Consider the following 18508-nt stretch of genomic DNA (forward strand, 5'->3'; position numbering starts at 1 on the left):
GCCCCCTCCTGCCTGCCCAGGCTGGGCCCTCAGTGCTCCCCAAGTCACAGGGGCTGCAGGACAGCCTGGGTCCTCTGGGGCTGGCCCAGTTTGTGGCCCTGCGGCTGAGGCAGCCTCACTGACAGAGTATTCTGGGCTTGCAGCACTGACCTGGCCATGTGGGAGGTGATCCTGGCCATGCCGAGGACCTTGGAGAGGGTTTTAAGCATCATGATGGAAGACTTGCCACTGCGCTACTGGTACACCGCAGTCACCAAAGACACCTGCATCCGTCGCTTGGCTGTGAGTTCCCAGATGAAACCTTGCTCCCAGCAGGGCTACGTGTGCCCCTTCAGGCACACAGGCACAGCCCTGTGCCCATCTACCCCCAAACTGCCAGCTCCCGCAGGACGTACGGACACATGGTCCCTGGGGCCGGCAAGCCCCCGTAGCTCCCCGCGCCTGGTGCCTCTTTGGTGCCAGCTGGCGCTGCCCCATCCCTGCCCAAAGGTGGGAGAAGAAGAGGCTGCAGGGAGCCCTGCAGGCCCTGCCAGGCTCTCACTGCTCTTTCTTGCAGATGCTGGCCCAGAATCACATTTCTGAGGAGGACTTTGGTAACCCAGTGCACCTCCAGAGCTACCTGAGGCACCTAATACCAATGATGCGCTTTTTGGTTCTGAAAGGGCTCTGCACCGTGTCAGAGAGCCCTGAGAAGGTGAGCGGGCCATCGTCAAGCAAAGCCATGTTGGCAGCCTGGGGCTTTGCTCTTCTGCCCTCCCGTCCCTCCCCGCTGCCAGGAAGCAAGGCAGGAGGCTGGTGCTCAGGAACCAGAGCCCTTTGCCCAGGGTGGTCTCTCACTGCCTCACGGAAGGGAAATGGTGTCTTTCCTACAGGCAAGGGAAATTCAGGTCCTGCTGCCAGACATTGTGGAGGCCCTGCAGGACACCAACACAGACGTGGTGCTGAAGGCCCTGCCTGTGCTGAGAAACGTGATGGCTCATGTGGAGAGGTGGAAGGACAGTGGCCTGGCTCTGCAGCTGGCTGAGAAGCTCCTGCCACTCTTTGACCACGTAAGTGTGCTGCGGGAGCCCGAGCCCTCAGCTGGGCCCCCTGTAACGAGGGCTGCCCTTCAGCCCGGCCCTGTGGGCAGCACTCAGGCAGGGCCTTCCCAGTCTCCTCGTCAGCCCAGGCGCTGGGGAGCTCTGCTTGGGCATGGCTGGTACGGCTGGTGGCGAAAGTGGGGTGGCTGGCGGGCAGCCTGCGATGGCAACCGATTGCGTTGCCCTTCACGGGCACCAGGCCTTGCAGCTGCCCCTGAGCAGCTCCTCTGGGAAGGATCCAGCACTGAAGCATCTCACAGTGCTGGGAGCTCCCTTCACATCGGCCACGCTAATGCTGAAATTCCTCCTGTCCTCCTCCCTGCCAGGCGTCCAGCCAGGTGCGGGAGCACTCCATCTGCCTCTTCCAAGCCGTGGTGGAGGCTGTGCTGTGGCAAAGGAAGAAGGAAATGAAGAGGACAGTTCACAGGAGCCTTCTCCCACTCTACATTCACATGAGAGACCAGAGTGAGAGCGTAGCAAAGGTACAGATCTCAGAGCTGAGCAGTTATGTGGGCAAGGGTGTGCTGATGCCACAGGGTTGCTGTGGGGGATCTCTGGCCGGCAGCATGAGCTGCCTCCGATGGTGGCTGTCCCGTGGCCTTGCCTTGGCCACTGAACCCAGTGCACGCTGCCCCCCACCACAGCCTCCCATAACGCGCTGGGAAAGGCTCGCAGCCCTGCCAAGAGGAGGGGACAGAGGGTCTCCTTCCCAAGGCTGTGCTGCTACCTCCCAACCTCTGCTGCTCCGCAGGCCTCTGGGGAAGCTCTCGCCGTGGCTGCAGAGTTTCTGCGACGCAAGGAGCTCAAGCGCTTGGCCCAGACAGAACAGACGTGGAGGATCGGGGAGTGCTTGGTAAGGACCCAACTTGGTTTGCCCCAGCTGGGCAAACGCGCCCGGCCAGAGCCCGCTGCCTGCAGCCGCATCCTCGCTCCCTTCCTGCCAGCACAGAGCCCCAGGGGGCTCTTCTGCAGGCCCCTCTGCCCTCCCTGCCCCCAGGATGCTGGAGGAGACCCTGGAGAGGGTGTGCAAGCCCCGTGACCCTGCGTTCTCTCTCTCTCCAGCTGCAGCAGGACAGAGGCAGAGTAGAAGAATACCTGCAGCAGAGCCAGCCCTACCTGAAGGCTACTCAGACCAACTTGCGACTTGAGGCCGTCAGATTCATTGGTGAGCCCAGCCCCTGGGTCCCTCTTGGGGCAGTCTTTGGCAGCCCCAGGCACTGCCCTGTTGCCCCCAGAGCCCCCCGACTGGGCCCTTGCTCCAGGGTGCAGGAGGGGGCACAGCCTGGCTGGCCAGGCCAGGGGCTGCGCTGCTGGGAGCGTGCTGGGGAGCGGGGCTCTGATGGGGTCTCTGTGTCTAGGTCTTGCTGCGCGCTACTGCGAGGACCAGAGCGAGGAGAAGCTGAATGAAATCCTCAGCGGTGAGTGAGGGCAGTGGGGGGTGTGCTAGGGCTGGGGGGACAGCGGCAGAGGCCCCCGTGCCTTGCCCTGCTCCAGGGAAATGCTTCGGGGCGGAGGAGCAATGCAGCCATAGGAACGAGGGAGAGGAGACGGGGTAGCCTGTGGTGTCAGGGAATGGCCTCCCAGCCTGGAGCTGGGCAGTGCCGCTGAAAGGGTTGAGTGTCCCTGAGGAAGAGTCAGGGGAAAGGGCAGTAAGGCTGACAGAAGGTGGGAGCCTGTTGTAGAGCACGCAACCAGGACGAAGAGGGAGATGAGACAGCCTACAAGCAGCTAGGAGCAGGGTCACGATTGCTAGCCCTTGCTCTCATGGGGAAGCACAATAGCGAGAGGAAAGAGTCCAGGAGATTCCTGGAGTGTGTGAATCCTCCCAAGGGATGGAGGCAGGTGGTGAGGGAACGAGCTTGTGAAGGTGCCCCACTTGACCTGTGGTGCGCAGGTGGGGAAGGACTGGTGGCTGCATTTGGGACATTGCTGAGCAGCAGCTTTCAAAGGATTCCTTTGTCCCTCCTGCTCCTCCTGGCCTGGGGAAGAGTCGAGTGGGGCTGGCATGGTCTGCAGGGGATGCCTGGGGATCTCTGCAAGGAGTGGGTTTTCATCTCTGCTCTTCTTTCTTTTGCAGTCCTCCAGCCTTCAGAGAACGACCCGGAACCCATGGTCCGTTCCCTGGCAGTTCAAACCACCCTGATCCTGACGTCAAGGCATACCGCAATGTCAGGACGGAGATTTCCACTGCCGTGTTGCCGCTAGCCCCGCAGCAGTCCTCAAAAGAGCAATATATATTTTAATAGAACTAGGTTGTTGTCTCGTTATTCCAGCAGCTCCTTCACAGTGACTCGGTGCCATGACGCTGAGCTAACTTGGAGGCCACCAAGGACCCTGAGAAGTTCCCTGTGTTCCCCTGAGAAGGCAACTTCCTTGTGAGGGGAACAGAGGGCCCTATTTGTTAGCCTGACCCTACCCGTAGGGAAGTCTGCTGCCTCCCTGGGGCTAGGGTCATGGACGTTGCCAGAAAGCTTCCCAACCTGGTTTTCCCCTCTGATTACTATCGTCTTTTGATAGTCCAGGCCGGCAGTGATACTACTGAAGATAGAAGCCTGAAGACTATCGAGCGGGACTTTAGGGGACTGGGACGGGTAGTGGATGGAGTGGGAGTTCAGGTGGTGTTTTTGTCCACCCCTACAGTGGCAGGGAGGGGTACAGAGAGGACTCACGACTCACTGGGATCCAGCAACTGCAACTCCTTCTTGCTGTCCTCTGTCAAACCTCTGTTCTCTACCACTAAGCTGTCCTCTGCTGGTCTCCTGTCCTCTGCCAGGCTGCTGTCCTCTACCGGGCTGCTGCCCTTTGACAGCAAGCTGTCCTCTGCTGGGCTTCTGTCCTCTGCCGGCAAAATGTCCTCTACCGGGGTGCTGTCCTCTGCCAGCAAGCTGTCCTCTGCTGGCCGGTTGCTGCCCTCAGAAGACCAGGTCTCCTGCCAGGCCAGCCTGGGCTGCCTGGGGGGCATGCCTCCCTCCTCATCAGATTCAGAAGGAGCCTCTGGAGTGGGAGAGTTCTCAAATAGAAAACGGAGGCTCCTTCGGGCAGGCGTGGGCTATGCTCGGGGACTCCTCGAAGGCCCAGTGCTCCTGCCCTGTCCGTCACTGCCGTGCACCGACGCTGAGGGTCCGAGCCACAGCTGCAGTCATATAAGGCGGACCCCTGGGGTGTCACCAAGGGAGGTCACCAAGGGTCCCATGTGACACGTGCCTGGGCTGGATGGGCCCCACCGGGCGCTGTAAGTTCGTGGGCGACACCAAGCTGGGCAAGGGGATCTGGACAGGCTGGATCAACGGGCCGCATCCAGCTGCGTGGCATTCAAGGCCAAATGCTGGGTTCCACACTTGGAATCATACAATATCCTGAGTTGGAAGGGGGCAGACCTGAAGGGATGAAAGACACGGTCTCCCGATGCCTCTTGAGCAGAAGGCCTTTATTGCCATTTTTCTCTGCTACATATACTTTCCCCGTAACCACATGCGCTGTCCACGCGCCCGAATCAGTCATACAATTCATTAGAGACCCTCAGCCACGCGCCTCAAGCCAGCCAGCAATTGACCACTGCGCAAAGCTCATCTTTAATGCTGTAGCCAAGTTAATTTATCTCCACCTTGTTCAAGTTTTTGTTACTAATGCCTAGTAAAAAAAGGGGCTTTAGGGCTTCGGGGCGACTACTTAAAGGATCAGGGGCACAGGTTGTGTTTGCCTCTGTCCTTCCGATAGGGGGGATCGATGCTGACTGTTGCAGGAAGCACGGCCGAAAGCACGACAGACACCAGTAGAGTCAGATCATGCTCCATTTTATTGCCCGAATAGCCTAACTTTTATAGAGAACTTAACAGGGGTGGACAGTGTTTCACACAAGGTTATTGGTCAAAAGCACTCAGACAAACAACTGCAAGAAAACAACCCCACTTGCAAGAAAACAACCCCCTTGTGATTAGCAGTCACATAGACCTTGTCCTTGAAGCCAGCTACTGGTAACAATATTTTTCTGAGTTCCTCAATTGGGCGATGTGGGAACACTGTCATGGGAACTTCTCATAGTTGCCCTGGTAGCTTGGTTTGCTCAGCTACAGCAAGCCATGGGATTTTTGCTGTTTCAAGAAATCCCTCAACAGCTGACAAGCAGACTCATCACATTAACACGTAGCTTCGGGACTGGCGCAACTGGTAGAACTTTGGGCTTGCTGATCATGGGAGGGTCTATGTGACACTGGCCTGCTACCACCAGATGAGATGCGCCTCCCTGTAGTGGTTTTACCTGGCAAGGTTTTGGTAGCACGGGGCCATAGGAGTGGCTTTTGTGAGAAGGATCTGGAAGCTGCCCCATGTTTGCTAAGGGCCCCTCTGCTGACCAGAGCTGAGCCAATAAGTCACAGAATCACAGAATCACAGAATTTCTAGGTTGGAAGAGACCTCAAGATCATCGAGTCCAACCTCTGACCTAACGCCAACAGTCCCCACTAAACCATATCCCTAAGCTCTACATCTAAACGTCTTTTAAAGACTTCCAGGGATGGTGACTCCACCACTTCCCTGGGCAGCCTGTTCCAGTGCCTAACAACCCTTTCGGTAAAGAAGTTCTTCCTAAGATCCAACCTAAAACTCCCCTGGCGCAACTTTAGCCCATTCCTCCTCATCCTGTCATCAGGCACGTGGGAGAACAGGCCAACCCCCACCTCACTACAGCCTCCTTTAAGGTATCTGTAGAGAGCGATAAGGTCGCCCCTGAGCCTCCTCTTCTCCAGGCTGAACAAGCCCAGCTCCCTCAGCCGCTCCTCGTAGGACTTGTTCTCCAGGCCCCTCACCAGCTTCGTCGCCCTTCTCTGGACCTGCTCAAGCACCTCCATGTCCTTCTTGTAGCGAGGGACCCAAAACTGAACACAGTACTCAAGGTGCGGCCTCACCAGAGCCGAGTACAGGGGGACGATCACCTCCCTAGCCCTGCTGGTCCCACGATTTGCGCCTCTGTGAAAGCATATTTAAGACAGGGAAAAAAAACGCTGCGCCACACAGCAGCTGGGAGAGTGAGAGGAGTGAGGAACGGCCTTGCAGGCGCCAAGGTCAGTGAAGAAGGAGGGGGAGAGGTGCTCCACGCGCCGGAGCAGAAGTCCCCTGCGGCCTGTGGTGAGGACCCTGGTGAAGCAGGTTGTCTCCCTGCAGCCTCATGGAGTACCACGGTGGAGCAGGGTTCCACGCTGCAGCGCGTGGAGGAGACCACGGTGGAGCAGGTGGCCCTGCACCGATGGAGGCTGCGGCCTGTGGAAGACCCCTGCCGGAGCAGATTCTGGGTCGGACCTGTAGCCCGTGGAGAGGAGCCCACGCAGGAGCAGGGGGTCTGGCAGGAGCTGCTGCCCATGGGGGACCCAGGTTGGAGCAGTCTGCTCCTGAGGGATGGACCCCGTGCTACGGACCCATATCTGGAGCAGTTCTGGAAGAGCTGCTGCCTGTGGGAAGCCCACGCCAGATCAGTTCATCAAGGACTGCATCCCGTGGGAGGGATCCCACAGCACAGGGGGCGAGAGTGACCGAGAAGGAGCGGCAGAGAAGAAGCACTATAGACTGACCATAACCCCCGTTCCTTCGTTCCCCTGCACTGCTCGGGGGGAGGAGGTGGAAGAGGGTAGACGGGGGAGAAGGTGCTTTTGGCTTCTCTCCTTTGTTTCTCACTTCTCTAGCTTGTTAGTAATAAGCAATAAATCTTACCATCTCCCTATGCTGAGTCTGTTTTGTCCGTCACGATAATTACTGTGCCATCTCCTCGTCCTTATCTCAACCCTTGAGCCCTTTTCATCGTATTTTCTCCCCGTTCCTCTTTGAGGAGGGGTGAAGCTCGGCTGCCCACCCAAGTAAAACCACCACACTCTCTCAGAGAGGGGTAAGGATTTTTGCTCAGGACTTGGCAGGGCTGATAGATAGGGCTTTAAACTAGAGTCGAAGGAGGAAGGGGATAAAACCAGACACACCGCTGATAAGCTGAGGGATGGTGCGCTAGAATCAGAGGGACGGTGTGCTAGTGAGGTCCTGCGGTCAGCTCCACAAGGCGCAGTGTGTAGGGAGGCGCATTTGAAGTGCTTCTACACAAACGCAGGCACTATGAGGAATCAAATGGATGAGCCAGAAGTCTTGGCCCTGTCCCACAGCTACGACATCATCGGCATAAGTGAAACCTGGTGGGATGAGTCCTGTGGCTGGTGTGTGGTGGAATTTTCTCCCAACAGAGGCAAACAGCACCTCTGTAGCCCTGCCATGTCACACGACCTCGCTTCCAGTGGCCACACACTTTATTTTTCTGACACGTATTCAACTTGCTGTCGACCAAAACCCCCAGATCCCTTTCTGCAAGGCTGCTCTCCAGCCTCTTCTGCTGGCCCTAAGTGGAACCCTGGGGAACCCCACTAGGGACTGGTCAACAGCCTGATGCAACCCCATTTCTGTAACCCCTTGAGCCCAACCCATCAGCCAACTTTTCACCCTAAACCGCATGTATTTATCTAGCCGTACAATGGACATTTTGTCCAGAAGGATACTGAGAGAAACAGTACTGAAAACTTGATGGAAATCCAAAACCTGGCATCCCTTGCTCAACTAGACGGGTGATGTTGTCATAAAAGGAAATTAAGTTTGTTAAACAGGACTTTCCCCTCATGAACCTGGGTGGGCTGTGATCAAGGACTGCATTGTCTTTCCGGTGTTCTTCAGTAATGCCCAGAAGAGTTTCTCCGTATTTTTACTAGGCTCTGAAGAGAGACTGGCGGGTCTGTAATTATTGGGCTCTTCTTTCTTGCCCTTCTTGAAACCTGTCACAATGATTGCCAGCCTACAGTCAACTTGGACCTCTCTGGGCTCCCAAGACCATTGAAAAATAATTGAGAGAGGTCTCACAAGGACATTAGTCGGCCCTCTGAGAACCCTGGAATGAATCCCCTCAGGCCCCGTAGACTCATATGCATCCAGTGTGGGTTTGGCTAGGAGGTTTTTGTTACCGCACTCATGGCCCCCCAACTCTGGGCCCCTTGGGTCCCAGAGCCCATCATTGCTCTTGAAGACAGAGGCAGAAGAGACATTAAATGGCTCTGCTTCGCCTATGTCTGTGTTTGTGAGGTGACCATCCTCAGCAAGTAACGGACCAATGTTTCCTCTAGCCCTCCTTTAGCAGTTCACATCTTCAATACACATATTAATGTATATATCTGCGTTGTCGCCCACACTACTAGCCAGCGTCACCCCTGAGCTTTGCCTGCACCAATTTTCTCCCTACAGAGGCAAACAGCACCTCTGTAGCCCTGCCATGTCACACGACCTCGCTTCCAGTGGCCACACGCTTTCTTTTTGCACTTAAGCTCTAGAAGAAGATCCCTGCTCAGCCAAGCTGGCCTCCTGCCCCGCCTGCTTGACTTCCAATATTTTGGAATCGCCTGCTCCTGTGCTCTTAGGAGGTCGTGCTTAAAAAGATGGACCCCGATACCTTCCAAAACAGCTTCTCAGGGGATCTTCCGAACTAGTTCCCTGAGCAGCCTGAACTCTGCCCTCCCCGTGTCCAGAGTTCACAGAATTGGAGGGGTTGGAAGGGACCTCAAGAGATCATCGGGTCCAACCCCCCTGCCAAAAGCAGGCGTACTGGCAGTTTTCCTCCAATCGCCAAAGATTTTTAAATGTGAAGTGTCAATAGAGAGCTATTTGTGTTTGTATGTTCTTTCTTTGAAGTCTCTGATGTCTGGGGGTTTCAGAACAACTGCTAACAACTAGTAACTGTTATGACTTCTGAATGGGACACTATGCAAGCCCCTGATATCTGGCCAGGCGGCCAGGAGATTAAGGAGAAGAAAGAAGCTGAAGGATGGCTAGAAGACAAAACTTGCAGGGAACGCTGTGTAAGCTTTTGACATGCTGCCAAGGAGTACAAAGGGGAAGGACAAGAAAAAAAACTGAGAGGAAGACTACGAGCCTTCAGCATGAAAGACCCCCAGAGACCCCCAGGGGGACCACCAGAGACTGATGCGCATGCTCCAGTAGGAGGGTTTGGATCCCGGAAGCTAATTATAATAACCCATTTTTTTTAGAAGTAGTAATGAATATGTATCAGCCTAGGAGCATAAAAATCAGCTGCTTGATGTAACTGGTGTGCGTCCTGGTGGAGCAGAGACTCCCGGCGCACCCAGCGCTGTTTGCTTACCTCTATTCCTTTAATAAATTGTAAACTTTGATTATAATCCTATTTTGAAGACTGAGCCATTTATAACACAAGCAACAGGTCTAGGATGGCACCTTTCCTTGTTGTCTCCCTCAGTAGCTGTACCAAGGAGTTGTCATCAAGGTGTGTGAGGAATCTCCTGGACCTGCTTGTATCAGCTGTGTGGTCTTCCCAGTTAACGTCTGGCAAGTTGAAGTCCCCCATCAGGACAAGGGCAGTTGAGCTAAGAGAGGTCTCTCTTAGTTGCTTAGCGAATAATTCATTGGTATCGCAAACACCCACTGCAACATCCAAGTGATTGCTTTCTCCCTTAATCCTTACCCAGAAGCTCTCGGCCACGTCCTTGTGCCAGCCCCTTGCCTCGCCTGCCCTGCCTATCCTTCCTGAAGAGCCCATACCCGTCCATCACAGCACACCAAGTCTCGCTTGTTCTGGGATGGAGCTGAAGCTTCCAGCTCCTCCTGCTTGTCCCTCATGCTGGGTGCATCGGTGCAGAAACATTCCAAATGTGCTCCAGTGTACCCAGCGTGGCATGGAGCAGGCCGAAGGATCTCGCTAGCGCACACTCCCTCCCATTTTGGTGTGCCACTTAGAAGATTCTGTCAGGACAGAACAATAATGGATGATGCTCAGAGGGCCTTACGGGGCAAGTGAGCTTTCCAGAAACACCTTTTACCCTGATCTCCTGGGAGGCAGCAGACTTCTCCATGGGTTGGGTCAGGCCGGCATATGCGGCCCTCTGTTCTGCTCAGAAGGGAGTCACTTATGACAGTAACCCTTCTCTTCTTCTTGATGGAGGTGGTCGTGATACTGGGGAAGGCTGACTTGCCCTAGAAAACCCCTCCAACCTGGATGGACCTTCATGCACATCATCGTTTGTGTGTCCATTACTTCCAGAGTCTGTTGTTTCAGGGCACCTGAAAGGAAGGTGAGGTAGGCAAGGAGGGGTTCGCCTGCTGCCCCGAGCAGATCTAAACTTCCATCCCTTCGTCACTGAGATGCACTCCTTCTGCCTGATGGCCAGAGGGTAGGGGATCCTCCATTTCCTCTGCTGTGTCTGCCTGACGCATCTGTCCCAGGGCTGGCACAGTACAGTTCAACCTTCTCCGACTCCCTGGTGCTCCTCAGCCTGCCCACCTCCTCCCGAAGCTCTGCCAGGAGGCTGAGCAGTTCTTCTACCTGGGCGCACCTACCACAGGTGGACTCACAGGATGGGATGTCAGGAAGAATTTCTTCATGCAAAGGGTGGAACCGGCTGCCCAGGGCACTGCTGGAGTCCCAGGCCTGGAGCTATTAAAGAAATAGCTCCTTTAATAGCTCCTTGCACTTCTTGGTGCAGGTGTTAACGGAGCCAACTAGGAAAGGTGCCCTCCTAGACCTGTTGCTAGAAAACAGAGAGGGTCTGGTGGGAGATGTGGTGATTGGTGGCCGCCTCGGTCATAGCGACCATGAAGTGGTTGAGTTCAAAATTTACGGTGACAGAAGGAAAAGTGCCACCAAAACCTCATCCCTAGATATGGGGAAGGCGGACTTCAGGCTGCTCGGGGAACTAGTCAGCAAGGTCCCCTGGGAAGCTGCTCTTGAAGGCCTTGATGTCCACCAGTGCTGGTCACTCTTTAAGCGATGCCTCCTAGAAGCACAAGATCAGGCAATTCCTAAATATCACAAGTCAGGCAGGCGTGGCAGGAGGCCGGCGTGGCTGACCAGGAACATTCTAATGGAGATTAGGCGGAAACAGAGAGTGTTTCGCTACTGGAAGGAGGGCCAGGTGACATGGAAAGAATACAGGGATGCTGTTCGTGTCTGTAGGAAGAAAATTCGTGTGGCTAAAGCACACCTAGAGTTGAAGCTGGCTGTGTCTGTGAGAGAAAATAAAAAGGGTTTTTTTAGATATGTGAATGGAAAAAGGAGAACTAAAGAATACATAGGGCCGCTCCTTGATAGGGAAGGTCTTCTCACAGACGATGACATAGGCAAAGCAGAGACGCTTAACGCCTTCTTTGCCTCTGTCTTCAATGCCGATGATGGGCTTCGGGACCCAGGGTGCCCCGAGCTGGAGGACCGGGACGGTGGGGATGACAAACTCCCAACCGACCCTGAACGTGTGCGGGATCTGCTACTCCACCTGGATCCCTACAAGTCCATGGGTCCGGATGGGATTCATCCCCGGGTGCTGAAGGAGCTGGCGGACGTCATCGCGGAACCTCTCTCAATTATTTTTCAACGATCCTGGGAGTCTGGAGAGGTCCCGGTAGACTGGAAGCTGGCAAATGTTGTGCCGATTTTCAAGAAGGGTCAGAAAGAAGACCCTAACAATTACAGGCCTGTCAGTCTCACATCAGTGCCTGGTAAAATCATGGAGAAGATGGTTCTCGAACGTATTGAGGCGCACCTGGGGGACAATGCAGTCATTGGTCCCAGCCAGCATGGGTTTGTGAAGGGTAGGTCCTGCCTAACTAACCTGATTTCCTTTTATGATAAGATCACCCGTATGGTGGACCAAGGGAAAGGAGCTGATGTGATTTTTTTGGACTTCAGCAAGGCTTTTGACACGGTTTCCCATAGGATCCTACTGGACAAAATGTCCACCATACAGCTAAATAAAAACATCATACGATGGGTGAGCAATTGGCTAACGGGCAGGGCCCAAAGGGTTATGGTGAATGGCGCTGCGTCAGGCTGGCGGGCGGTCACCAGTGGGGTCCCTCAAGGCTCCATTTTAGGGCCGGTACTTTTCAATATTTTTATAAACGATCTGGATGTAGGAATAGAAGGCATTTTGAGCAAGTTTGCTGATGACACCAAACTTGGAGGAGTTGTGGACTCTGTTGAGGGTGGAAAGGCCTTGCAGAGGGATCTGGATAGGTTGGAGAGCTGGGCGATCACCAACCGCATGAAGTTCAATAAGAGCAAGTGCCGGGTCCTGCACCTGGGACGGGGAAACCCTGGCTGCACGTACAGACTAGGCGACGAGACGCTGGAGAGCAGCCTAGAAGAGAGGGATCTGGGGGTCGTGGTAGACAACAAGTTGAATATGAGCCGGCAGTGTGCCCTGGCAGCCAGGAGGGCCAACCGTGTCCTGGGGTGCATCAAGCACGGCATCGCTAGTAGGTCAAGGGAGGTGATTGTCCCGCTCTACTCTGCGCTGGTGCGGCCTCCCCTCGAGTACTGTGTGCAGTTCTGGGCACCACAGTATAAAAAGGACATGAAACTGTTGGAGAGTGTCCAGAGGAGGGCTACGAAGATGGTGAAAGGCCTGGAGGGGAAGACGTACGAGGAACGGCTGAGGGCACTGGGCCTGTTCAGCCTGGAGAAGAGGAGGCTGAGGGGAGACCTCATCGCAGTCTACAACTTCCTCGTAAGGGGGTGTCGAGAGGCAGGAGACCTTTTCTCCATTAACACCAGCGACAGGACCCGTGGGAACGGAGTTAAGCTGAGGCAGGGGAAGTTTAGGCTGGACATCAGGAAGGGGTTCTTCACAGAGAGAGTGGTTGCACACTGGAACAGGCTCCCCAGGGAAGTGGTCACTGCACCGAGCCTGACTGAATTTAAGAAGAGATTGGACTGTGCACTTAGTCACATGGTCTGAACTTTTGGGTAGACCTGTGCGGTGTCAAGAGTTGGACTTGATGATCCTTAAGGGTCCCTTCCAACCCAGGATATTCTATGATTCTATGATTCTATGAAATGCGTGGACTTGGCGCTAAGGGCCGTGGTTTTGTGGTGGGCCTGGTGGTGTTAGCTGACGCTTGGACTTGAGCTGAAGGCCCTTTTCCAAGCGCAAGGGTTCTGTGACTCTTTCACTGGTTGAGTAGGCGCCATGCAGTCACCGGGCCCAGGGAAAAGACGTCCTTGGTGGCCTCCAAGTTAGCTCAGCGTCATGGCACCGAGTCACTGTGAAGGAGCTGCTGGAATAACGAGACAACAACCTAGTTCTATTAAAATATATATTGCTCTTTTGAGGACTGCTGCGGGGCTAGCGGCAACACGGCAGTGGAAATCTCCGTCCTGACGTTGCCTTATGCCTTGACGTCAGGATCAGGGTGGTTTGAACTGCCAGGGAACGGACCATGGGTTCCGGGTCGTTCTCTGAAGGCTGGAGGACTGCAAAAGAAAGAAGAGCAGAGATGAAAACCCACTCCTTGCAGAGATCCCCAGGCATCCCCTGCAGACCATGCCAGCCCCTCTCGACTCTTCCCCAGGCCAGGAGGAGCAGGAGGGACAAAGGAATCCGTTGAAAGCTGCTGCTCAGCAATGTCCCAAATGCAGCCACCAGTCCTTCCCCACCTGCGCACCACAGGTCAAGTGGGGCACCTTCACAAGCTGGTTCCCTCACCACCTGCCTCCATCCCTTGGGAGGATTCACACACTCCAGGAATCTCCTGGACTCTTTCCTCTCGCTATTGTGCTTCCCCATGAGAGCAAGGGCTAGCAATCGTGACCCTGCTCCTAGCTGCTTGTAGGCTGTCTCATCTCCCTCTTCGTCCTGGTTGCGTGCTCTACAACAGGCTCCCACCTTCTGTCAGCCTTACTGCCCTTTCCCCTGACTCTTCCTCAGGGACACTCAACCCTTTCAGCGGCACTGCCCAGCTCCAGGCTGGGAGGCCATTCCCTGACACCACAGGCTACCCCGTCTCCTCTCCCTCGTTCCTATGGCTGCATTGCTCCTCCGCCCCGAAGCATTTCCCTGGAGCAGGGCAAGGCACGGGGGCCTCTGCCGCTGTCCCCCCAGCCCCAGCACACCCCCCACTGCCCTCACTCACCGCTGAGGATTTCATTCAGCTTCTCCTCGCTCTGGCCCTCGCAGTAGCGCGCAGCAAGACCTAGACACAGAGACCCCATCAGAGCCCCGCTCCCCAGCACGCTCCCAGCAGCGCAGCCCCTGGCCTGGCCAGCCAGGCTGTGCCCCCTCCTGCACCCTGGAGCAAGGGCCCAGTCGGGGGGCTCTGGGGGCAACAGGGCAGTGCCTGGGGCTGCCAAAGGCTGCCCCAAGAGGGACCCAGGAGCTGGGCTCACCAATGAATCTGACGGCCTCAAGTCGCAAGTCGGTCTGAGTGGCCTTCAGGTAGGGCTGGCTCTGCTGCAGGTATTCTTCTACTCTGCCTCTGTCCTGCTGCAGCTGGAGAGAGAGAGAACGCAGGGTCACGGGGCTTGCACACCCTCTCCAGGGTCTCCTCCAGCATTCTGGGGGCAGGGAGGTCAGAGGGGCCTGCAGAAGAGCCCCCTGGGGCTCTGTGCTGGCAGGAAGGGAGCGAGGATGCGGCTGCAGGCAGCGGGCTCTGGCCGGGCGCGTTTGCCCAGCTGGAGCAAACCAAGATGGATCCTTACCAAGCACTCTCCAATCCTACACGTCTGTTCTGTCTGGGCCAAGCGCTTGAGCTCCTTGCGTCGCAGAAACTTTGCAGCCACGGCGAGAGCTTCCCCAGAGGCCTGCGGAGCAGCAGAGGTTGGGAGGTAGCAGCACAGCCTTGGGAAGGAGACCCTCTGTCCCCTCCTCTTGGCAGGGCTGCGAGCCTTTCCCAGCGCGTTATGGGAGGCTGTGGTGGGGGGCAGCGTGCACTGGGTTCAGTGGCCAAGGCAAGGCCACGGGACAGCCACCATCGGAGGCAGCTCATGCTGCCGGCCAGAGATCCCCCAGAGCAACCCTGTGGCATCAGCACACCCTTGCCCACATAACTGCTCAGCTCTGAGATCTGTACCTTTGCTACGCTCTCACTCTGGTCTCTCATGTGAACGTAGAGTGGGAGAAGGCTCCTGTGCACCGTCCTCTTCATTTTCTTCGTCCTTTGCCACAGCACAGCCTCCACCACGGCTTGGAAGAGGCAGATGGAGTGCTCCTGCACCTGGCTGGACGCCTGGCAGGGAGGAGGACAGGAGGAATTTCAGCATTAGCGTGGCCGATGTGAAGGGAGCTCCCAGCACTGTGAGATGCTTCAGCGCTGGATCCTTCCCAGAGGAGCTGCTCAGGGGCAGCTGCAAGGCCTGGTGCCCGTGAAGGGCAACGCAATCGGTTGCCATCGCAGGCTGCCCGCCAGCCACCCCACTTTCGCCACCAGCCGCACCAGCCATGCCCAAGCAGAGCTCCCCAGCGCCTGGGCTGACGAGGAGACTGGGAAGGCCCTGCCTGAGTGCTGCCCACAGGGCCGGGCTGAAGGGCAGCCCTCGTTACAGGGGGCCCAGCTGAGGGCTCGGGCTCCCGCAGCACACTTACGTGGTCAAAGAGTGGCAGGAGCTTCTCAGCCAGCTGCAGAGCCGGGCCACTGGCCTCCCTCCTCTCCACATGAGTCATCACGTTTCTCAGCACAGGCAGGGCCTTCAGCACCACGTCTGTGTTGGTGTCCTGCAGGGCCTCCACAATGTCTGGCAGCAGGACCTGAATTTCCCTTGCCTGTAGGAAAGACACCATTTCCCTTCCGTGAGGCAGTGAGAGACCACCCTGGGCAAAGGGCTCTGGTTCCTGAGCACCAGCCTCCTGCCTTGCTTCCTGGCAGCGGGGAGGGACGGGAGGGCAGAAGAGCAAAGCCCCAGGCTGCCAACATGGCTTTGCTTGACGATGGCCCGCTCACCTTCTCAGGGCTCTCTGACACGGTGCAGAGCCCTTTCAGAACCATCAAGCGCATCTCTGGTCTTGAGTGCCTCAGGTAGCTCTGGAGGTGCACTGGGTTACCAAAGTCCTCCAAAAAAATGTGATTCCGGCCCAGCATCTGCAAGAAAGAGCAGTGAGAGCCTGGCAGGGCCTGCAGGGCTCCCTGCAGCCTCTTCTTCTCCCACCTTTGGGCAGGGATGGGGCAGCGCCAGCTGGCACCAAAGAGGCACCAGGCGCGGGGAGCTACGGGGGCTTGCCGGCCCCAGGGACCATGTGTCCGTACGTCCTGCGGGAGCTGGCAGTTTGGGGGTAGATGGGCACAGGGCTGTGCCTGTGTGCCTGAAGGGGCACACGTAGCCCTGCTGGGAGCAAGGTTTCATCTGGGAACTCACAGCCAAGCGACGGATGCAGGTGTCTTCGGTGTCTGCGGTGTACCAGTTGCGCAGCGGCAAGTCTTTCATCATGATGTTTAAAACCCTCTCCAAGGTCTGCGGCATGGCCAGGATCACCTCCCACATGGCCAGGTCAGTGCTGCAAGCCCAGAATACTCTGTCAGTGAGGCTGCCTCAGCCGCAGGGCCACAAACTGGGCCAGCCCCAGAGGACCCAGGCTGTCCTGCAGCCCCTGTGACTTGGGGAGCACTGAGGGCCCAGCCTGGGCAGGCAGGAGGGGGCTGAGCTGGTGTTCCCTGGGGGCAGGGGGACTCTGGGCTGCCTTGGACAGCTGGGCTGCTGCAGCCCTGGCTGGCCCAGTAGGGCTGGAACACATTGGTGGGAAGGAGGGCTGTGCTCCTTGGGGACGTCCTGCTCTTTGCCATTGGTGTGGCAAGCAGAGAGTCTCCAGGTGCATCTCCCGACGCGGAACAAGCCCTCAAGGATGTTAAGGCCAGGACCTGTCACGTGGCGGAGAGAACTGCAGCAGGTTCTCGACTTCTTCCCTGGACATCATGTTGGTCATCTGGAGAAGCAGGGAGTCCAGGCACTGCCGCGCCGATGCCGTGTGGATGCTGCCCAGGTTTCTCCTGATGCGCTCCATGATTGTTGGCACCTTGGGGGACAAAGTGGGAATGGTGTTGCCAGCAGACCGCAGCCATTGCCACAGCTGCCACTCAAACTTTGGCCCCTTCCATTGCTCTCTGCTGGCTTCAGGTGGCTTCTGGAGCCCAAGAGACCCCGATGTGCGAGGGAGGCAGGGAGGGAGGCAGGGACGGAGAGAGGAACAACGCCTGGAAGAGCTCAAGGGCAGGGCCATGGCCACAGGCCACTTACATCTGTCAGCCAGTAGTCAGGGACCTCCAAGGCTGCGTCCAGCACGCTGCAGGCCCCCTGCTTGTCATGGATGCTGGAGTCTTGTAAAGCTTCAAGGGCTGTGAGGACGATGTCCAGCCTCTCAGCAGGGAAGAGATGTCCTCCAAACCACTGTGGGAAGAAGGAGGAGCGAAGACATGCCTCACTGAGTGTCCCAAGGGTGCTGCTTAGCTGAGCAGCAAGGGCAGCTCTGGAGAGAGGGCCCTCGGGGGAAGGGGTGAGGATGGGGCATATGGGGCCAGAGTGCTGGCCCTGCAGGTAACCAGGGCTTGCTGGTGGCCAGGAGGGCTGGAGCTGCTGCCGGGACACAGGGGAGCAGCCTTCGCATAGCCCCAGCCTGGGGACAAGAGGAACCCTCTCAGCAGGGCGAGTGAGGCCGTGCCAGCCCCACCGGTTCTGGACCCCTTTGCTCACACGAGATGCCTGCTGACGCTGCGGACAAGATCCCCAGCAAGGCCAGAGCTCATTACCTTGGCAATTTCACACGGAGTTGATGTTGTAGGAAACGGGTATGCTGTGTCCTCCAAATTCTTGTGTCTCTCTGCATAATTTTTCATGCCGTTTGTCTGTGAGCTTTCTAAACAGGGGGCAACACCAAAGAGTCAGTAGGGAAGAGCATCTTTGCCAACAAGCTTGCCAAATGGTGAAAAGCACTTTCACTAGGAATGGCTGAGGAGGGAGGCTCAGACCCACGGCGAGGAGAGTGGTGGGCAGGGATGTAAAGCACAAGGTGAGGAGTGCTGGGAGCAAGAGGGACCTCAGGGATGATGCAGAAGGAGGAGAAGCAATGGCGTTGGGTGCCGTGGGGGTAGCAGCGTGTCACAGACCCCCTTCTGCTCGGGGTCAGGATGTGCAGGAAGCCCCCTGACACCTGCCTTTAAGACGGCAGGGAGCAAACAGTCAGGGAGCATTCTGGAGGGCGTCACCATCCCTGGTGATGCACGGCTGGCTCTGCTGTTCACTCCTCGGGGAAGATGCCGTTTGGGAAGTGCTCATCGATTGATGGCTTAGACTGGGGGACACCACAAAACAGCGTGGTAGGTGATCTGGGGAGGGTTGGGAAGGACAGCAGCAGAGAACTGCTCCTGGACGGCAGGTGAGCGTCTAGCTTCTGCGGAAAACGATAGCCAGAATGCTGCGGGAAGCTGCTGTGAGGAGCCGAGGAGGCCAGGGAACCTGGCAGAATTCCGTGAGCAGCCTCCACCAAGCACAAAAACAATCCTTCACAATACTCAGGGAGAACAGGCAGACAAACCAGCAGATGTCTGTGTGCAGATGGACATTGCCTACCACACCTTCTTACCTCTTCCTTCTCTGACGACTGTGTACATGCGATGAAGACTTT

At 56.7% G+C, this 18508-nt stretch overlaps 2 protein-coding genes and 1 long non-coding RNA gene across 3 annotated transcripts in view; 1 reads left to right on the top strand and 2 right to left on the bottom strand.

Annotated features, from left to right (window-relative positions):
- The window catches only part of LOC113840937 (latent-transforming growth factor beta-binding protein 4-like), a 187013-nt gene that overhangs the window by 139439 nt on the left and 29066 nt on the right, over positions 1-18508 (bottom strand). The gene's annotated exons all lie outside the window — the stretch shown is intronic.
- LOC140000113 (protein YIF1B-like) overlaps positions 1-18508 on the top strand; it is a 52990-nt gene that overhangs the window by 27636 nt on the left and 6846 nt on the right. The window lies entirely within an intron of this gene.
- LOC140000117 (uncharacterized) lies at positions 16260-16854 on the bottom strand. The gene is made up of 2 exons (XR_011805404.1): positions 16749-16854; positions 16260-16387 (listed from the first exon to the last, which is right to left on the bottom strand). It is a non-coding gene; the product is annotated as an uncharacterized lncRNA (long non-coding RNA).

Source organism: Anas platyrhynchos, chromosome 33, assembly GCF_047663525.1.
Source record: "Anas platyrhynchos isolate ZD024472 breed Pekin duck chromosome 33, IASCAAS_PekinDuck_T2T, whole genome shotgun sequence".
NCBI classification, from domain to species: domain Eukaryota; kingdom Metazoa; phylum Chordata; class Aves; order Anseriformes; family Anatidae; genus Anas; species Anas platyrhynchos.